Source organism: Protopterus annectens, chromosome 4.part0, assembly GCF_019279795.1.
Source record: "Protopterus annectens isolate FY-2018-M chromosome 4.part0, PAN1.0, whole genome shotgun sequence".
Lineage (NCBI taxonomy): Eukaryota > Metazoa > Chordata > Ceratodontiformes > Protopteridae > Protopterus > Protopterus annectens.
This window is the reverse complement of record NC_056733.1, coordinates 1,540,383,332-1,540,402,411: the sequence shown is the minus strand read 5'-3', so window position 1 is coordinate 1,540,402,411 and position 19,080 is coordinate 1,540,383,332.

Here is a 19,080-nt window from a genome sequence, read left to right as displayed (position 1 = left end):
GTCTAAATACTATCATCATCAGCAGCAGCATAGGCTTGAGCGTGTTGCACATACACATGTAGAAGTGAAGCAGCAGTCCCTAGCATTCTTTCCTTCCAGTGTAGTTTCCATGGCTGTATTCCAACAGAAGGCTACACTAAGTGTATACGATTGCTATATAGCTTGTTGAATAGCTTCACCATTTTGAATGTGTTGATTAACATACAGTTCAGCTGCTTATGCAATAATGTGCATGCCATTACGTTTATCTTGTTAATGTGGCTCTACATATCATATAGAATCACTTATTGAATACAAGTTGGTGCTGATTTATGTCTAAGTTTCAGCGAGCTGTGTAGGGTTTATTGAATCTTGCCCTATTTTTTTTTTCCTTTTGTGCAAGGCACAAAATTTCCACACAGAGGATATAACAATGGATACAGGCAATGCTGGATATATTGCAGGTGCTGAGAAGAAAACTTTTAACAAATATCAAAGATTGAGCAATGGGTGCTGACAAAATACTATTTTCATGAGTTTTAGTACTTGTGAAACATTCTTGCTGTTCTATAAAATGAGATTTTTAAATTAATATTTTTTAGACTTTGAGAAAAAGTCTTCTCCAGTAAAAAAAAATATTTGGAAAATGTAACTATTTCAAATGGTTTACATGTGAGGCAGTGCTATCAACAGAATGTACGTGGGATCGGTATTTATCTATATGCATTTTATTTTGATTTTCATATAAGCAGTTTAAATAATTAATGCCCAGTCCACATTGCCATTCAAAGAGCAGTGCTTGATGTAATCTGCATACCACACACACATAGAAATATACAAGTATACACACACACACACACACACACACACACACACACACACACACACACACACACACACGCACACACACACACACACACACACACACACACACACACATATATGCACTTTTTAAAATAATATTAAATTATTTTAGACATCATTGTGGTAATGACTTCTTTTTAAGATGCACCTGAGAACAGTACATATGTCTATTGCCAAGCTGTGTGGATTACAGTGTGTACATGCCTTCTGTATATCTTGCTACTAAGTAAAAGTCTTTGATGAAAGGAAGGAGTTGTGTCTATCCTCACCCATTTTCAGTTCCACTCTTCCTAAGTGCTGGCAGCATTTTGCAGGTAAAACAGCAGAACCTACAGCTATGGCTCCAGTTTATAGACATGCCAGTGAACCTTTGATAATTTCAGTAAGTAATGTAATTATTTATGGCTAATTTAAAAATGATATGACCAGGCAAGAATCAATAGAACCATCTCAAATATATATATAAGAATGTAGAAATCTGTAAAGTTTATGTTCAGTTACCTTTACATTCCATTTCAGATACAGTAAAATATCTAACTACAGAAACTGTATCAGTTTTGATAGTTATGGTTTTATGATCTTTTGCATGAATTCTTGTTTTTCATTTTTCATCAGTCTTGTCCACTTCCTTTTTATTTTTTTTTAAATAAAGCTTTAGGTAGAACTGCTGCTCACTGTTAGGTGACTTTATACAGTCAGTAGCCAAGATCTGTAAATGCTCTTTCTAACTAAATTTAAAGAACTTTCTTCAGAAACCTCATCCTATGATCTTCACTGGAATATGTTCTTAACCAATAAAGTGCAGCTTCAAGAGATGAATTATATTCATGATGTAATTTTCTATGTTTACTTTACAACAATGATAATTATCAGACACCATCTTGTAACCCTTGTCTGTAGCCACTTGGGTCACTTGATTGTGACTCCAGTTACAAAAGAACTTCCAAAGGTTATAACAAGCTGAGAAGGTTGCAGACCTGATACAGGTGTATGGAATGTTGTTCTGGACTCAGTGTTACTGGAGCTCTATTTGATTGACATTCACTACTCTAGATATACTTTTCATGAGAATGAGGGCTTGTTTGTGAAATGTACATTTTTGTACATGTTCTGCTGTTCAACAGCTAGGGCCAGATGAAGAATTGCTTTTGTGTCCATAGGTAATAGTCAGGCATATGATGGATGATCAGTTCATTTTGATTATGGCTACTTAGATGACAGAATGGGTACAGTAGCATTACTGAGAAGGAAATACTTACTGACAATTTTTAGTTGGAAAGAACTGTGGCTTGACACTTGCAGGTGGCTTCAGGCATGCTAGTAGTCAGATACCATGTTATGACAATAACATTTTCTAAAAACATTTCAGACCTCTGTTGAGTTCTGCTGCAATTCTCAGTGCACTTGCCTCACAACACAAGAATGTCTGAGGACCATCACTTTTTAAATCTGTTGTGTAATACAGTATATTACCCCACTGTTAAACATGTGTGGAATGTGTAAATGAAGAAATATGATATCAGGAAAATCAAAGTACGGTAATGCTAGTTTTTAACTGTACATTGCATATAACACAAAGTTAAATGACAGATTATGATATTATGAAGCTTTTTTAATTTAGGATAGTTTTATTTTACAACTATAAGATTTTGTGTTATCAGAGTGGGCTGCGATATCTGTGATGGCATTTCAGAATGCACTGTAATACTGATTTGCATTTTTGAGAGGCTGGTGTTTCCTTTTGTCAGTTTTTCAGTGCTTAGAAACCATTATTATGCTAACATTAGAAGAATAAGAATCATAGGAAGTTCAAGGTTACAGAGTCCTGTGACAATTATGCCTTCCCTGTTCCCATTCTAGATTGTACCTCGCTTCTCAAAGAAGGCTAGACCAGTCACACTTGGAGTGAGTTTAAGAACACCCATCCAATTATCCAGGTCCCATTTGAAGGAAGATAGTGTACCACACTACTGTAACTGTAGTGAGAAGTCTATTCCACAGGTGAGGATGATGCCGAATAACAAATCTGTCTTTCCACCTTGTTTTATTGATCTGCAGAAGCAAGTTTAGATCTCTTATTCTGGGGTTTGTGGAACAAGACATCCTAGACTACTGGGTCTCTTATTGCTGGGAAGGTAAGGCATAGTTCTCCTATAAGAATCATATAAGACACAGAAAAGTAGAATAGTGTTTCTAGTTTTTCTTTCGAGTTTAAGGATTTCAGACCTATTATTCTTTTGTTAGGAACCTCTGAGGTCTTTCCACATGTTAGATAAGTCTGGTGAGTTACATCCAAAAGGACCATTGTATTCCACAATTTGGTCTGACCAGTGCAGCAAACAAAGACACAACACACAATAACTTCCGGGTGATATTCCCTTGGTGATCAACTGTACCAAGCAAAAGGACTTCATCACAACTATTGCTAAATGCTTATCAAACAAAAGGAATTCTCAACCAAGGTCCCCAGGTCTCTAATCACATCTGCATTCTGATGTGGGATACTGCCAATAATAAGTGCTTTTGGATGATTTGTCTGCCAAATGTGATAATGTTGCATTTTTTTAGCATTTGAGTTAAATCTTTTTTCAATATACTATGCATTTAGAAGTCTAAGTCCTTGCCTAAAGCCTTCTTTGTCAAAGAAGGATTTCACCGTGACTTCCAATGTGTAATTATTCACAAACATGGTAAGCCACAGGTCTTAGATTTTATTCTGGAGGTCAGAGAAGTTAATCTGGTTAATATCCCACCAGACTGCCAAAAATTACCTTGAGATCCAGTTAATATCCCACTGGACTGCAACCGATTGATGTGACATCCCTTACTATCCTGGCTCAGTAACTAAGGAGCTTCAATCCTCACTGCTGACTCCAATGTGAGACTGTCACTTAAACAGGAGTAATATTTCACAATTTTCCCCTAAAGGTGCAACAGGAACATGCTCTATAATCTGGGACTGGAATGTATACTTCTGTCCACCCCTAATGTAACTCCTTATTACACACATCAGAGCAATATGTCCCAGTTTAAGACCTCTGATACACTCACACTTAAATAAATTAAATCTCCCATATCCAAACACTTTTGGGAAAGCCTGACACAGATTTCCATTTGTGTCCCTTCCCACAATAATATGGTAATGTTGCCACCAATCAGAGTGCCTTCATGCCTTTCTAAAGGGGCATCCAATTATGAAAATGAAATATTAAAACAAATAGTAGCAAATGACCTAAGCAGCAAGGCTTTTGGAGTGGCCTGGAGGGCCCTTGGAAGTTATCAAGGCAAGTACTGTATAAGCACTCTCAAATCACCAAAGAAAAACATTGATTGTACAGCCACAATGTAAGTTAATAAAAATATTTAATATTGAGCAAAATTATTAAAAATATATAAAACAGTAATTTTCAATAATCAAACAGAACTCAATCACCAGGAAAATGAAATTAATACTGTAGGATGGTGATCCAACATTTAGAAAAAACTCTAACTGATCTAGATGATTAGGTATAATTTCCTAACTAACTAAAGAACACTGTCCCTGATGTAAACTAAATTACTATAACAAAGCAAAGACAGGCTTACAGTTCCTGGTGAGTCCTTTTTGGGGTATCCACTGCACAGTTCAACTGGCAACTGTCACTGACTTCTGTAACTGACTATCGACTGACTTCAGTAGGCTCTTTTATAGACTAGTGTGACTGTCAACTGAATTTTTAAATTCAACCAACAGTTGTTTTTCTAAAAGTTCCTTCCTGTCTTTTAACTTTTGACAGTAATATAGCAACTGTTAACATTCTGATGGCATCATCTACTGATCAGCTGAATTTACCTTTAAAATCTCTCTTCACAAACATGCACAGTTAGAAATGTAAAAGGACACTGTTAAAGTCCATTTTGCTCAAAGATATCATAAATCAGTATGTAAGAACTTATTTATAATATCATAGCTAGTCATGCTGGCATACAATACACAGGTTGATCTGAAATTATGTACAAAAACTCAGCCAGACATGCTAGCACAAATAGTGTCCAATTTCTTCACAGAAATAAATACCAAACACGTGTGGTCCCAGCTCTGAGCTTTGTGGGGAACTACTGGTCACCTTCATGTTCTTGGATGCTGCCCCTGCTGCACATATTGTGTAGGTTTTCTTTTACAGTCAGTTTGCTATCCATCTTACCACATAATTATGTCTTTGTAATGCATTTAGCTTATTAATTATGCTATCATATGGGATGGTGTCAAATACCTTGGATAACTCAATATAAGCTCTCTGTATAGTGTGACCACTGTCAACAGCTTGTATCATCTTCTCAAAAAGTTAACCATGCTCATTAGACAGGACACCAAATTGCTGCACATCTAGTCTGTGTAAATCAAGTTTATTATAATGTGTTCCGTGGCTTTACAAATGAGACTTGCCAAGATGATGATTCTATAATTTCCAGGGTCAGCAATAGGGCCTCCTTTACAGAGTGGCATCACCAGTGGTATACACAATACTTCTGGGGCAGAGCATGCAGCCAGGCTCAGATTAAATAGCTTGTGTAGAGGTTCCACCAAAATATGTTTGGCACTATTTATTAAACAAATGAATATGCTATCTGGTCCCATGGAGGAAGTGTTCTTAGTCTTGGAGAACACTTGAAGTACTTCTTCTTTAGTGATGATTGATGGTTTGAGAACTCCTCAGATCTTAAGGCTTTATATTGTCATCTCAGGGCTAAAATTTGCATAGGATTTATTTACTAGAATATTGACAATTTCCACTAGGTAGGTTTTGTCAATCTTGTATGATTTCTGTACATTGCTGAGTTTTGTTTTTTAAGTTTTCTAATATTACTGTCCCTGTTTTATTTGTATTCTGGGGTAGAGCATTTATCTCCAAGGAGCTTTTTCGGACTCGGCCTGAGAGTGGTTGTCTGGTTAAGTGACTTGCTCACAATCACCCAGGTAGACAATGGAGACAGAGAGAATCAAACCTTGTACCACTGTTAACAGATCATTAACACCTCCTTAACTCTTTAAACCAACTGTCAGACCAGTATGACTCATGTTTCAGATGCTAGCCTGAGTTCACAAGCTAACTTAGTAGATCTAGTAGTCTTTTTAAAATTCATAGTCACATTTGTAATATTTTTCATTGACTTTAGTGGATCATTAGATGTGCTGTGTATGCTAATGAGTTTTTTCCTTTTTATTTTAAATTTTATTTATATCAGGGAACTACCAGGATGGTTTGCTTTTAATTTTCCATTATATTTGGAACCAGATGGGACCACCAATTCTATGCATTTATTTATGTAGGTATAAAACTCCTTGGTGAAGCTATTTGATGAGGCAATTTCCTGGGTGATGTTTTTATAAGTGAATTTTGAGACTTTATTCTAGAATTTGAGAATATATTTGTGCACTTGGATTCTCTGAATTCTGATAAACTGGTTTCTGATAATTTAGATAGCTTAAAGAAAACTATTATAAGTTTACAGTCTTACTTAATTTTAGATGGAGTTCTTAGGGGAGTTGTGCATGTTGGTGCTACATTTGTAAGTACCAGTTCAAAAATATTTTGTCCTTTAGTTGGACTACTACAATCTGATCCCCTGAATTTTGTATTTATTATGTCTAAAAACGTCTGAGCATATTCTATATTGGTGGTGGAGGTACTCCAGTTTTTATTTATGTGAAGTTCATCCATGATATTTAGAAACCTGACAAGGATGTCAGGGGTCATGGAAAGGATTCTGTAACATATTCTGTTACTCTGAACTCTCCTTCCACTGCTCCAAGTTATGCTTGAATTTAGAATGGGAAGTAAATTATGGAAAAGGGATAGTCTCAGATATATTCCTGTCCCTCTAACATATCCAATTTATTTTGTAGACAAGGTTTAGGTCCATAGATTGGGTAATTCTGATGATATTTGTTTTGGGAATGTACAACAGGTCTATCATAGTGGAATTAGAGGATGCTTTGCAGGCAAGGCATAGATAACCTCTCAGGAGACTGAGTACTGGGATATGGCGTTGAATTGGTTTAAGTAGGACATGTTTTTTAGACATGTATTCTTTTTGTCTGGAATCTCTGTGGACACTCCAGTTGTTGTATATGCCTGGCCAGGTATATGCAAAAGGGAACACTGTCCTCAGTTATTGGTCTGAGAGTGGCCAAGTACAGTGCAACAATGACATCCTTGGACTAGATGCCATACCCTTGCTTATAAGCTGAGCAATATTGAAGGATTTCCTTAGTACCACAGACACATGATGGACAAAGGCCAGGTTACTGTCTACACAGGTTTCCAAATCCCTGACCACTGTACCCAACTGTATAGCTTCTATGCATGGAAAATAAATTATGATACAAGATGCTGATAGGCTATGCTTAAAGTTTTAAGGCCCTCTGCTGCAGTGATAAGTAACAAGTCCCAGGTGTTTATAGGTTCCATAACCATACTGAAAGTAACTGTTGATGATGTGAGTGAAATTCACAGTATATCACATTATTTTTGCTAGTTGTGGTCATGACATTAGGAGTCTAATCATGTCAGAGGGAGAACAGAAGCAGGTCAGAGGGATTGATAGATAAAGGTAAACTGACTGCACCCAAGTTTAGAGAACCAATTTTATTGAAAGTCTATATCCTATGAGTGCCAATTAGGTGGTCAAATCATGTATTCATCACAAAAAAAAAAAAAAGTTGGTACACACTGATTACACACTGCCATTTTTTTCTGTGTAACATTGTGAACAGTTGGGAATAGGAAATTTGCCATTTCTCCACTATAGTGCAATTGCAGAATTTACACACACACACACATATATATATATATATATATATATATATATATATATATATATATATATATATATGTATACACACACACATAGAGAGAAAGAGAGAGACGGGGGATTATCCCCAGCAATAAAAACACTGTTAATTTATTATTATTATCATTATTATTATTATTATTATTATTATTTTATGTTTTGAAGATCAAGCAGTTTTGCTGAATCTCCTGTTTTTCATTTATGTTGAATATGACATCTGTGCAGTGACAGAGACCTGGTTCAAGGCTCCAGAGAGCACCCCTGCATTACCAGGCTATAATTCATACCACACATTTCGGCCACCTAACCGGGACCGAAACACTAAAGGTGGAGGTGTGTCCATATTCATTAAGGATATCCACAGCTCCAGGCTAGTTGTTCAGCATAATGCATCCGAGATTATCCAAGTGCAACTAACTCTGGGCAAGACCGCAATGCATTGCATTGCGGTCTTGCCTAGAGTTAGTTGCAAGACCGCAATGCAAATTGTAGCTTGCTACAGATCCCCCACCATGCCCCAGGATTCCCACTCCTCATTTCTTAATACACTGAAAAATATTAGGTTACAACTTAACACCCTAATAATGGGTGATTTCAACTACCCCACCATTAACTGGGAAAACTACTCATGTACCAACTCTTGTGCTCAACATTTTCTGGAATTCATAAATTCCAACGACTTGGATCAACTTATCCACACCCTCACCAGGGGCAGCAATATCCTAGACCTGGTCATTACCAACATGGGCAACCAGTGTTCCACACCAGAGGTCAATTCCTCGTTGGTCAGATCCAACCACAAGCTAATCACCCTAGACATCCACATCCCACCCCCACCCCCCATTAGGGAAACCACCGTAAAAAAAAGTGGCAAACGTCACAACACCCATGCTGACGGACAATAGAGGTATGACTGCTGGATCCTATACAAATGCACTTTATAAGCACTTACATGAGTGCATGGATCGTGCAATCCCTAACAGAGCCAAGATGCTAGCCTCCAAAAAAAGGAAGCCAATCTGGTGGTCCCCTGCCATAAACAAACTCGACAACAGAAGAAAGGAACTGTTGCAAAAAAAAGTAAAATTCCATGATTGGAGGAACTCCATGGTCAGCTTCAGTAAGAAGCTGAGATCCCTCATAAAATCCTCCAAAGCTAGTTACGAAAACAAAATTGCCACTGATTCTAAAGACAACCACAAAGCATTCTATAGGTATGTCAAGAATCTCAATGGCAACACTCAGATCTGCTCTGAGTTACAGCACAATGGCACTAAATATACAGAACCAATTGATATTGCATCATCCTGGCAGATAGGTTCAGTGCTAACTTTACCCCTCTCTCAACCCCTAAAGAGCCCATCTCTATACCGGAAGAATGCAAAGTTCCTGTAATCATGGCTGCACAGGTAAAAAGCACACTCTCCAAAGCCAAGAACACAGCATCCATGGGAACTGACAACATCCCAGGCTGCGTTCTACACAAACTACAGAATGAACTGGCACCCCACCTAAGTACCATGTTCATTCATAGCCTCACCTCAGGCTTTGTGCCCACTGAATGGTGCACAGCAATGAATATCTCACTCCACAAAGGGAGAGCTACCATGAACTCCGGGAACTACTGCCCCATTAGCCTGAGGGACCTGGTTTGCAAGGCTATGGAACGTATCATCATGGAACTTATAAACAATGACATTGGTAATCTCCAAACTTTGGTACCCAGTTCGGGTTTGTAAAAAGCAGATCATGTCTCCTAAACCTGATAGGCTTCTTTGAAGTGGTAACCAAAGCCATAGATGAGGGTAAGGTGGTTCACACAGCCTATCTAGATCTCGCCAAGGCTTTCAACACCATCCCCCACTCTGGAATTATAGATAAACTCACTAAACTAGGTATAAATCTCTATGTCACAAGATGGGTTGCCAACTGGCTCACTGACAGAACCCACACTGTGAAAGTACCAGACTCTAAATCCAACTTTAGACCAGTGACAATTGGTGTACCACAAGGTTCAGTCCTGGGTCCTCTCCTGTTTGGTATCTACTTCTCTAAAGTACAGGCTAACACAGAAGGTCTTTGGCTAACAAAGTTCACAGATGACTGCAAACTAGGAGCCATAATCAAAACTCCTAATGATGTGGCCATCCTACAAAAGGGCCTCACTGAGACAGATGCCTGGTGTTAAAGCCATGGCCTCAAGCTCAATGCCAAAAAGTGTATTGTCATCCCTTTTGGTAAAAACTCTGTACCCATGAACTACCACATAGGCGGTAGTCTACTTAACACCAAAAGTGTGGTAAGAGACCTTGGGACACAGGTGGACAGTAGTCTCTCCTTTGATAATCACATCGCCACAGTAGTTAGGAAATCCTTCTACATGGCACACCTCATCACAAAAGGTTTCTCATCCAGGAAAAAAGAGGTCATTGTTCCCTTCTACTCATCACTCATTGGACCCTTTTGGTATGAACCTCACAAGACATCTACAACAACTGGAAAGGCCACAGAAATACCTCACAAAGTGGATTACCGGCCTCAAACAGATGCCCTACGCAGACCGTCTCAAAAAACTCCAGCTTTACTCTGTCGCATATTACCTACTCAGAGGTGATCTCTGCCTAACATACAAAGCTATGTCAAACCCAGAGCTGTTGGACATGCTCCACTTAAAGAAATCCCAATCCCTCCGAGCTACACGCTCTAGGGACCTAAACCTTGTCACCACAATAAACAGAACATGCTGGAGGGATAGATTCCTATCCCAGAGACTTCCCATACTCTGGCACAAACTACCTATCTATATCATACAAAGCTCCTCATTAGCGCTCTTCAAGAAAAATCTTGATGATTGGATGGGAGATAGGAAATTCACCCCGGGGATCACTTCTGTGGCTCTGCTTGACAGGGGCACAGGAAAATAATTTTCTTGGGTGGCAAAAGCCAGGGTACCATTTGGCTAGGCTTATATAGGCCCAAGGCCAATAGCCTAGTACCTACCTATGAACTTATGAACCTATGCAACAAAGTGTCATATGCTCATATCTTACATATGTACAAAGCTATCTCATTTCTGTCTGTTTCATTGTCACTGTAGCTTATATGGACATAATGGCATTGTTCATATACTGTGGATAGATAATACACTAAATTTAGAAACTGCAGTTCAATACTCAGGTGGACAAAGCATATAGTGAGTGGAATTCCCTTACCCCCATCAGTCACAAAATTGAGGTATTCCTGTCATTTTTTTTGTCAATATTTTGAAGGAAAGTAGAAATGATCAGTGACGTTTAACTACAAAAATGTTTTTCCTTACACTGTATAAAGACATCCCTGCATAACAGTAGGGGAGAAAAAATGGTCTCTTTGAGAGAAGAAATAACCATAACATTAAAAAAGTCAGAAAAGGTAGCAAGACAACCTCATGCGATACACCTTGCCATGAATTAGTCCTTTGGAAGCAAAGAGTCAGATTGTTCCCCAGCAAATGAACAGGAGTCTAACAAATACTTCTACTAACTTTCAGTTCTAAAACACACTTAGGCAATAAAGTGTTTAAGATGGGTAAGCACTAAGCAGCTTAGAAAATGGTGAAATCTACAAACTCAAAACTGAAATGATAATGTAAGCGTTCGACAAACTAAAAACTGTAGTTAACTATACTATACAGCTAATAATTGAAGGATCTCTAAAAGCATAAATTAATTGATTTGGAGCATTAGCAGCATTATACCATTGTTTAATTTATTTTTTATTTATTTTATTTAAAAGTTGGATACTCACAACTAATGATTTACAATAACAATTAACAATAATATCAGGTAAATAACTGAACACTACAAGGTCCAAACAAGTGCAATTAAAAATAAAAATAAACAAATAAACGTTCAGTTAGTCTTAATCAAAAGTTCAAGAAATGAAACTCTGTATATATAATTGTTTGGCTTGCAGTAAGCTCTTCCAAAAAGATGAAATCTAAAGGACTTCCAAAAAGGAGGCTCTGTCTTGATTGCCAAAATTCTGGATGGTAGCTGATTCCAGAGGGCTGAAGCAAAAAAATAAGAGTTAAAATGGAAAAGCTCAGAATGAGAGGGATTTGTTGTTTCAGATAAAGGATACATGTTCTTGAGCTCTTTATAAAAATATATTTGTACCAGCTCTGATGCAGTTACTGATAAATGGTAAAAGACTTAAAATGCAACTCATCACTTAAAGTTGCAGGTTTTACTCAATTTGAAGTCATAACATGAAAATCAATAAAAAGTACAACAGTTTTTGCAGTGGCAGTGCTCCCCCAACACCCCAACACACACACATATACAAACACACACACACACACACACACACACACACACACACACACACACACACACGCACATGCATACACATACAGACCTTCTTTAAGTGAATACTCTAACTCCAAGATTATGGTTTCTGAGTAAAAGGAATGCTTATTTTTTGCTTGAAAATCAACTATTTTCTGAATATGTGATAGTATGACCATAGACATTGTATATATGCTTAGTCTTTTCAAGGCTGTAGGGGGAACAGCCCTCCATATTACGAGGGTACAAGGATTCATATCCATTCAACAGAAACATAGTATTTATTCAAAAGCACAACTTTTTACTTGTTAATGCAATATTCACATTTCAACAAAAAGCATTTAATGTTACCATTAGACTCACTTAACAGGTACTGTTCTTCCTGCTATCTTTATTAAACTGTAAGAATTCTTGTTTTTTTTTTTTCACCAGACCGGACAGGCTAGCTAAGATACACTGCCATATTTCAACACTCTTTCACTTTAACATGGTAGATTTGTCTGTTCTGACAGAAAAACTACATAAAGCCCCTTGGATGTATACTGTTTCTTCATATCATGCCTATTCTGTTATAGTTTCTACTCCAGTCCATTCTACATCAGAATGTGTTCAATAGATTCTTAAAAGGTTTTGCCTTGTCAGGAAGCATTAGATCATCTACAGACCTGTTATAGTTTCCCATTATCCACTTGGTGAAGATGCAGAAATGTGTCAGTTCCACTCACCAGTCTATTCTATTTTTTATCATTGTCCTCTGGTTCTATAATTATTCTTAAAGGGGATATTATCATTGATTGCTGCAAGAAGGCAGTAGCAGATGACTGCAGAGATGCAGACTTTTTTTTCTCCTTGTATAACTGTGGGGAGACTTATCTTTAATACTATAATTTATTTCTTTTTTTTTTCATTTATAAGCCTGCTTGACCATTTCCACCTTTGCTATTATCAGGAGAGCAGCTTGGATTTGTAGATTTCTAATCCTGGTATTGTAGCTGAATTTGGTCTCCAGTAGTATGGTTACTATGCAGAAGTATGTAAGAGTGGTACAGGATATGTACGAGGGTAGTGTGACAGCGCTGAGGTCTGCAGTGGGAGTGACAGATGCATTTAAGGTGGAGGTGGGATTACATCAAGGATCAGCTCTGAGCCCTTTCTTATTTGCAATGGTGATGGACAGGTTGACAGACGAGATCAGACAGGAGTCCCAGTGGACTATGATGCTTTCAGATGACGTGATCTGTAGTGAGAGTACAGAACAGGTGGAGGAGACCCTGGAGAGATGGAGATATGCTCTAGAGAGAAGAGGAATGAAGGTCAGCAGGACTAAGACAGACTATATGTGTGTGAATGAGAGGAAGGATAGAGGAATGGTGAGGATGCAAGGAGTAGAGGTAGCAAAGGTGGATGAGTTTAAATACTTGGGATCAATAGTTCAGAGTAATGGTGAGTGTGGAAGAAAGGTGAAGAAGAGAGTACAGGCAGGATGGAGTGGGTGGAGAAGAGTGTCAGGAGTGATTTGTGACAGACGAGTACCAGTAAGAGTAAAAGAGAAGGTCCACAAGAGGCTAGTGAGACCAGCTATGTTATATGGGTTGGAGACAGTGACACTGACAAAAAGGCAGGAGTTTGAGTTGGATGTGGCGGAGTTAAAGATGTTAAGATTTACACTGGGTGTAATGAGGATGAACGTGATTAGGAATAAGTATGTTAGAGGGTGAGCCCAGGTTGGAAGATTTGGAGACATAGCCAGAGTGGCAAGATTACATTGGTTTGGACATGTGCTGAGGAGGGATGTTGACTATATTGGGAAAAAGATGCTAAGGATGAAGCTATCAGGTAACAGGAAAAGAGGAAGGCCTAAGATACGGTTTATGGATGTAGTGAGAGAGGACATGCAGGTGGCTGGTGTGGCAAAGAAAGATGCAGAGGACAGGAAGAAATGGAAACAGATGATCCGCTGTAATGGGGGTCGCCAAAAGAAGATGATGAGTATGGTTACTATGCAACCAGCTGAATCTTATATGTTCATAGGTTCATAGATTACTACTAAGCTAACTGCCCTTGCGACCCATTTTAAGCCTAGCCAATTATCCCTTGTGGGACTCAAACCCTGCACCTTCTGTTTGCAAGGCAAACACCTTAACTATTAGGCCACCCTCCTAACCCTAGATTAGTATTAGGCAATCAGTCTGCAAACTGTTTCAAGTTTAGTAAAAAAAAAATGTATTCAAAACTTCCTGAAAGCCTCAAGGACAGCAAGACAAAGAAAGACTGGGAGAGAATTTGAGGCTACCCATCCAATTTTCTAAGTTTACCTTGAAGGAGGCAAGGGTGCTACTCTGCTTGACACATAGTGGAAGTTTCTTCCAGAGGTTAGGGATACACTGGGATAAGAATCTATCATGCCAATGTTCCTTATTTGCCTGCTGATGAAGGCTTAGATCTTTTACTCGAGTATTTTATGTACCATTAGTTCTGTGAAGGAATAGGAGATCAAATGACATAATCGACAGGCCACGATGCTTTGCCAGAGATGGCCTGCACCTATCGCCCCTGGGTTTCCTGATACTGGCTAAGGCTCTTGCCACCACTATAGTGCCTTTTTTAGGTAAGGTTCAAATGACAAAACTACCACTGTAACAGGTACAAGCAAGCAAAATCTGAGGGTAATGCTACTCAATGCTAGAAGTCTAAACCTCAAAATGCACTCACTTGAGGCACTCCTTAAAATGGAGAACATCAACATCTGTTCAGTGTCAGAGACTTGGTTCGAGGCTCAAAAGACCGCCCCTGCAATACCAGGCTACAATTCATACCACACCTTTAGGCCATCTAGCCTGTACTGAAACACCAGAGGTGGAGGCGTATCCATACTCACCAAGGATATCTACGCCTCCAGGCTAGTTGCTCAACATAATGCATCCAAAATTCTCCAGGTGCAACTAACACTGGATAAGACTGCAATCCAAATTGTAGCTTGCTACAGATCCCCCACCATGCCCCAAGACTCCCACTCCACTTTTCTTAACATACTGGAAAATATTAAGGTACAACCCAACACTCTCATACTGGGAGACTTCAAATATCCTGCCATTAACTGGGAAAACTAGTCATGTACCAACACATTTGCTCAGCGTTTCTTGGAATTCATAAATTCCAATGCCTTAGATCAACTTATCTAGACCCTTACCAGGGGCAGCAATATCCTAGACCTGGTCATTACCAACATGAGTGACTGGTGCTCCACACCAGAGGTCAGCCCCTCGTTGGTCAGATCTGACCATAAGCTAATCACCCTAGACATCCACATCCCACCTCCACCCCCTATTAAGGAAACCACCATAAAAAAGTCTCCAAATCCAACTTCATGCTTCTTAAGACAGAAGTGGCTAACTTCACCACACCCATGCAGATGGAAAGTAGTAGCACGACTGCTGAATCTTACATCAATGCACTGCATGAGCACATACACGAGTGCATGGACCATGCCATACCAAATAGAACCAAGAAGCTATCCTCAGAAAAAAAGAAGCCAATCTGATGGTCCCCTACCATTAACAAACTCTACAGCAGAAGAAAGAAACTGTTGCAAAAAAAGAGTAAAATCCTAAGATTGGAAAATCTCCCTTGTCAACCTCAGTAAGAAGTTGAGATCCTTCATAAAATCCTCCAAAGCTAGTTACAAGAACAAAATCACCACAGATTCTAAAGACAACCACAAGGCATTTTATAGTTATGTCAAGAATCTCAATTTGCAACACGCAGATCTGCTCTGAGTTGCAGCACAATGGCACTAAACATCCAGAACCAACATCCTGGCAGATAGGTTCAGTGCAAATTTCACCCCCATCTCACCCCCTAAAGGGCCCATCTCTATACCAGATGAATGCTGAGTCCTTGTATTCATGGCCACAGAGGTGAAAAATGCACTCGCCAAAGCCAAGAATACAGCATCCATGAGACCTGACAATATCCCAGGCTGTGTTCTGCATGAAGTACAAAATGAACTGGCACCCCACCTAAGTACCATGTTCAGTCATAGCCTCACTACAAGCTTTGTGCCTACTGAATGGTGCACAGCTACGGTGATTCCCACTCCACAAAGGGGGATCTACCATGGACCTTGGGAACTACTGACCCATCAGTCTGATGAGTCAGATCTGCAAGGCCATGGAGCATATCATCATGGAACTTATAAACAAAGACATAGGTAACCTGCAAACTCTGGACCCCATCCAGTTTGGATTTGTAAAATGTATATCATGTCTCCTAAACATGATTGACTTCTTTGAAGCAGTCACCCAAGCCATGGACGAGGGAAAGGTAGTGCACACAGCCTACCTAGACCTCGCCAAGGCCTTTAACGCCATCCCCCACTCTGGCATCATTGATAAACTCACAAAACTGGGCATAAACCCCTATATCACATGATGGGTTGCCAACTGGCCCACTGACAGAACTCACACCGTGAGAGTAGCCAATTCCAAATCTGACTCCAGGCCAGTGACAAGTGGAGTACCACAGGGTTCAGTCCTGCGTCTCCTCCTGTTCAACATCTATTTCTCTGAAGTCTAGGCCAATACAGAGGGCTTATAGCTAACAAAGTTTGCAGATGACTGCAAACTGAGAGCCATTACTGAATCCCCTAATGATGTGGACATTCTACAAAAGGGCCTCACTGAGACAGATGCCTGGTGTCAAAGTCATGGCCTCAAGCTTAATGCTAAAAAATGCATAGTCATCCCCTTTGGGAAAAATTCTGTGCCAACAAACTAGGGGGTAGTTCATTCAACACCAAAAGTGTGATATGAAACCTAGGGACACAGGTGGACAGTAGTCTCTCCATTGATAGCCACATCACCACAGTAGTCAGGAAATCCTTCTATGTGGCACACCTCATCACAAAAGGCTTCTCATCCAGAAAAAAAGAGGTAATTCTCCCCCTCTACTCAGCCTTCATTTGACCTATTATAGAGTACAATGCCCATTTTGGGATGTACCTCACAAGACATCTGCAGCAACTGGAAAGACTGCAGAAATACCTCACAAAGAGGATCACTGGCCTCAAACAGATGCCCTATGCAGACCGTCTTAAGAAACTCCATCTCTACTCTGTCACATATCGCCTACTCAGAGGCAATCTTTGCCTAACATACAAAGTCGTGTCAAACCCAGAGCTGTTGGACATGCTACACTTAAAAAAGTCCCAATCCCTTCGGGACACATGCTCCAGGGACCTAAACCCTGTCACCACAATAAACAGAACTTGCTGGAGGGATAGGTTCCTGTCCCAGAGACTTCCCATACTCTGGAACAAGCTGGCCATTTATGTCAAACAGAGCACCTCATTGGCCCTTTTTAAGAAAAATCTGGACAATTGGATGGGAAATAGGATATTTACCCTGGGGGATCACTTCTGTGGCTCTGCTCAACAGGGGCACAGGAAAATAAATTTTTGGGTGGCTGAAGCCAGGGAATCTTTATGGCTAGGCTTGTATAGGCCCTAGGGTCAATAGTCTAGTACCCACCTATAAACCTATGATCCTATGAATAATGTTAGATCTTCATGGTACAAAGGCTAGACATAGATCTCCATGGAGGAGTTTGTAAGAAATCGATTACTGAGAAACAGCTGTCAGTCTATTCTGATAAATAAGATTGTTGGGTCCACAGATATTTCTAGTTATGAATCTCTGAGATCTCTCATGCTGTGTGACATGTTTAGGTAAATAAATGCTGAGGTATGTTGCATTCAATAATGGGCCTGATAAAATATGAGTAAAGAGGAATTAAAACTTCTTTGTATCTATTGGAGATGCCTTTGGAAATTTGATGGGCCAAATAAAATACCTTCCAAACTACTGTAGGCACATGATAGTCAAATGATAAGGAATTATCAACAAGAATACCCATGTCCCTTACAACAGAGTTTGATTGGAGGAGTGCATCTCCTATACAGTAAGTGAAACTGTTTTATTTACCAAAATGAACTGTGCTGCATATTTTTTTCATTTAATTTGGGGCCAATGTCCTTGCACCAGTTGCTAATGGTCTAAGCCATGTTGGAGCTATTGTGAGTCAAACTGAAGATCAAATAACAATACACAGTTTACAGTTATCTGCAAACATAGTTAACCATAGCCAGAAGTGCTGGCCTGAAGGTCTGAGAAATATTTTTGGTACACCACTGCTAATTGTTTTGCTTTCAGAAGTGGCACCTGCTACTCTAAACACATGTTTTTTTGTCAGACAACCAGTTTTCTATCTGTTACACAATATGAGGATTTATATTAAGATTTATTAGTCTGTCAACAATGCTTGCATGTAAAATACTCCCAAAGACCTTGGTCAGGTCTAGATATGCCGTATGCACTCCATAACCACTATCCACTGCTTCAGTTGCTTTTTCAAAGAAATTAATGAGGTTAAGTTGGCAGTACGTTCCCTTGATAAAGCCAAATTAATAAGGGTCCAGGGTTGAGAGATGTTCAATGTCCAGATTAATGAAGCTTGAGATAACACACCTCATAGCTTTATATATGAAGATAATGAGACTAATGGATCTATAGTTACCATGGTTCATGGTTGGGCCACCCTTGTTTAATGGCATTAGAATAGCTGTTTGCCAGGCTTCAGGAATATAGCCTGTGGAGAGGCTTAACTTTAAAGAGTTTAAGTAAGGACTGAAAAAGGCCATATCTAAGAGGTATATGTCTTAGATGTAGGTGGGAAGGGTGAGGTATGGTGTGTTGCTGTGTATACTGATGTCTGAGGCTCCTTAGTCTTTAGCTTGGGATGCTTAGGTAGTGTTCTCTGAACAACCTCAGCATAAGTAGTTTTAGTGGAAGTGCTCTGAGCTGTATGTATAAATGTGTTGTGCTTAATGAATGTGTTCTGAGGTGAGAAGGAAGCCTCCAAGTTCAGCAAATACATGCATCTCTCACATAATGAATCATTGTAAGGTAATAATAAAGGGTTTTCTGTAAGCATGAGGCAGTTAGTCAAAGTAAACTTTATTGTCATTCAAACTTCACACAACAGTGCAAACTGAATGAAATTTCATTTCTCCAGACTT